At 36.2% G+C, this 4,160-nt stretch overlaps 1 pseudogene; it reads right to left on the bottom strand.

The window, feature by feature from the left end:
- Positions 1-2,046: 2,046 nt before the first annotated feature.
- On the bottom strand, positions 2,047-2,857 carry LOC118847458 (annotated as a pseudogene).
- Positions 2,858-4,160: the final 1,303 nt, after the last annotated feature.

Below are 4,160 nucleotides of genomic sequence, written 5' to 3'. Positions count from 1 at the left end.
TACCTAGCAAGAAATGAACTGGTGGCAAGAATCATATATCAAAAACCAGCTATCTTTCATGAAATAACAAAGGACAGATCCCCATCATATATAGAAAGACTTAAAAGTGAATTCCTAAAAACTTAACCAGTGAAATATACTGAAACCAGAGGCTTTTCAAGATGAGCTGCTGTCCATAATCAATTGGACATAGTATTAATCCATAAAAACTAAAGAACAATGTTTTGAATAGATGATTCTGCACTCAATGATCATAATCCCCAAACTACGTGGAATGGAAAGCTTTCAAAATATAGAGACCTAGTAGACCTGATCAAAATTCTTTGGGCAGAGGGCGAGGGTGTGTGTGTGTGTGTGTGTGTGTGTGTGTGTGTGTGATTCCTTTTGTCCTATCTACTACTGGAATTAGAAGTAGGATATTTTCAGTTACAATATAGAGAGTGAACATAGTATATCCTAATATCTTTTATTCTAATACAAAAAATCAGTAATTTTATCTATTTATGCAGTAGTCTTTAGAACATTAAACTATAAAAAAGAATAATAACAATGTAAAAACTTGTTTCAGGATTGTTTCTACCCGTAGAGACATAGACACAGGTAAGTGTTGACAATGGATAGAGCGCTGAGCCTGGGGTCAGGAAGACTTGAGTTTAAATTTAGCCTCCAACACTTACTAACTGTGAGGTGCTGAGCAAGTTATTTAACCTTTGCTTGCCTCTGTTTCCTTAATGGTAAAATGGAAATCATAGTAGCATTCATACCCCAGGGTTTTTGTGAGAATCAAATGAGATAAAATTTTGAAAGGACATAGCATGGTTCCTGACACATGGAGAGGAACTTAACAAAAGTTTGTTCCCTGTCTACTTCTGTACAGAAAAAGATGAGAAGATGATGATAATTCAATCTACCCCTTGGAATCTCTAGCTCTCTTCAAGATGGAACTCAAGTGTTATCTCCTTCATAAGAGCTTTCTTGATCAGTTCCCTTGAAATTTATTTTATTTGTTTTATACAGACATCATGTTTACTTATCTCTTCACATGTTGTTTTCTTTTTGTAGAATGTAAGGTCTTGTTGAGAGTTGTAAGTTGTCATATATAAGTATATTATAAGTAATGTAAGCTGTTGAGAGCAACAATTGCACTGATTTTATATTTGTTTCCCCAGCACCTTCCACATTGCTTGACATACAGTAGGTGTTTAATAAATTCTTTCTGAAGTCAATTCATTTATTAAGCATTTACTGTATGCCATGTAGTATATTAAGCTCTGAATGGACGAAGACAGAAACAAAAAAAAAAGTCTTCACCTGCAAGGAGATCATGTTGCCCCTTTTCTAGTGATGAAAGGTTTGCGAAGTGCTTTATGTGAAATGTGTCCATGACATATTATTCTCCATTTCACAGATAAGGAAACTGAGGCAAAGAGAAGTTAAACCACTCATTCAGGTTCATACATCTGATAAGTGTCTGAGGTGAGGCTTGTGCCAAGATTGTTGTGATCTTCATGTGAAGTATTAGCTGCCTTATTCCATATAGAAAATAGTACCCTGTTACAACTTGGAATTATAAAATCAAGAAAGAAGTCTTCCAGTTTTAGGACCAGGCCCTCTGTGACAGCACAGAAGGTGAGGACCCTTTGGTTTCTCAAAACCGATAAAAGTGAAAAACAGGTTCATGAGTTCAGCACATGCCTGTCAAAAAAACCATACTTGGCACTTGGCAAGCTAGACCTACAACCATTAAACATCACATCATGAACTGAGGGTTCATGACCAACATCTTCTTGCATTGGCTTAATATGAATATCCTCCAACATGCTGTGGCAGGTATTTCTATCCCCGTCATGGCCATGCTCAAAAGTTTAGGGAGCAATGAAGTAAAAACATCTTCCACACTGTTGCATGTTTGCATCTCATTAGTTGTCTCTATTTCTAGTGATGATATTTAAAAAATCTATTTCTGGAGAGAATTTGAGAAAGTTGGAATAATTTGACCTGGCATTAATTTTAATATTTTTTTTTCAATTTTGTCACAGCCATTTTTATTAACAGACCATTAGAAAAATAATCATGGTAGAGACCTTTAGTTCATTCTTCTAATAAGCCTGTTGATCTGGTCTTCCCTGTTACCAGCATCTCCACCTTCCACAAAATGTGTAGTCTTTTTCTTCATTCCGCCTCGTGGAGAAGATAATTTGAAGGGCCACAGGAAGTTGTTGGCAGCTTTGAAGTGCTTGCCAACAGTGTAGATCTCATGGATCAAATCCTCCATGCAGATAATTCCATATTTACCAAGAGATTTTGCAATAAGGACATTATCCGTCAGGGCAATCCTCTGTTTCTTGATCTTGCCATAACCACGTTTGTAAATCAAGTCATTCACAGACTTCAGGTTTGGGTAACCCCATGCAATGTATGGTTCCACAATCCTCAGCATGTTAATAGAAGCCTTGTTAAGTTTAACAAAAGTGCCATTGAAGATTTGGCGAAGACGAAGAAGTTGCAATACTTTTCGGACCTTTGGGCTAACACCATTGATACCTCTGATTCTGATCACAAAAGCTAACTTGGGTTCAGCAGGTACATAGTAGTTGCCAGCTTTGCGTGCCATTCTAGCCAGCCGGATTTCACTCCTCTACATCTGTCTGTACTCCTTATGGTAGGCTTTTGCTTTTTCATAGATAACTTTTCTCCGTATTTTACGGAGCTTTTTAATAGCCATCTTCTTCTTCAAGCGTTTGGCCTTCAGTATTGCAAAAGCCTTTCGCTTTTTCAGAAGGGATTCTGGAACGGATGGTAGCTTTTTCTTTTCTTCTACGCCCGCCATGATTCCGGCTGGGAAAAGAGCTAATTTTAATATTTTAAGAAATACTCCACTTTTATTTTCATTAGGGAAGAGCTAAAATAGTAATTCTTACTTCAATACTTCAAAAGATAAGTGATTTCATAGACATGGTTTCTCTGTTGAGAGGATAACTGTACTATGCTTTAATAGAGGCTGTTGTTATTATTATTATTATCACTATCATCATCATCATCATCATCATTACCCATTTCAATATTTGTTCTTAGTAACTCTTCCAGACATAATTGGTATTTATCTAACGTTAAAATGGGCATTTGCAGTTCTAACAGGAATTTGACAATCTCTCATATTCTTGTAGATAAAATGGAGAAATATTCCCTGGATTATAGTTCAGCTAGGTGGATTTGCAATTAATTGAATAATAAGATTGCAGAAATGTTGATTAATGGATCTATTGTGGTAGAGGGAGTTCTCTAGTGGAGTTCGCTCGGGATCGATGTTAGTTCTGTTTTGTTTCACATTTTAAACAATGATTTGGATGAAGGTTTATATGGAATGCCTATCAACTACACTTACGAAATGAAGCTGGGAAGAATAATTGTTCCATTAGATGACATAACTGGAATATAAAATTATCTCAACTAGATGGAAGGTGGGCTAAATTTAATAAGATGAAACATAATAGGCATAAATATAAAATCTACCTTATTCCATATAGAAAATAGTAGTAAAAATCAATAAGTAATAACTTGTAAAACCACATGGTGGTAGAATTGTGGTGAGACAGAAGTTCATGTAAAATAAAACAAAAGAAAACAAAACAAAACCTTAGAGTATGAGCAGATTTCAAGCTGGTCAACCGGATAACCTGGCAGACAAAGAAAAAAAGCAAATGTTGTCTTAGTTTCCCTCTTTCAGCTAAACTCTTAGAAAATTCAAGGTTCTGACAGAGTACGCCAAGAAAGCACAAGCTCCAGCAGGTTCTTGCAGAAAAGATCTGAGTACTCGGAACTCAGCTGTCAACAAACTGTATGGCATCAGACCGAAGTGTGTCTTGCCAGAGGTTGGCTACCAGGTGATGATCTTTGGACTAAATCCACCAAATGGACAAAAATACAAAATGGCTTTCTATCCCTTTGGTAGTAAGAGGTAGAATGGAAAGAAAGGGCCTGAGGGTACTAAGAATCACATGTTTTAGACTGCCTGCAAGCATTAATCTAATTCTTTATTATAATTGAAGTTAGAATACTAATGAATCACACTTGTGTGAGGTTTACAAAGTTATTTCCTCTTAGCAGCCCTATTTGATAATACAAGTATAGCCTTTGTTACAGTCTGAGTGTGTATTTCC

The sequence above is a fragment of the Trichosurus vulpecula genome, chromosome 4 (genome assembly GCF_011100635.1).
Source record: "Trichosurus vulpecula isolate mTriVul1 chromosome 4, mTriVul1.pri, whole genome shotgun sequence".
Taxonomy (NCBI): Eukaryota; Metazoa; Chordata; class Mammalia; order Diprotodontia; family Phalangeridae; genus Trichosurus; species Trichosurus vulpecula.
Note: the sequence above shows the minus strand (reverse complement) of the source record. Positions and strands in the feature narration are given on the sequence as shown.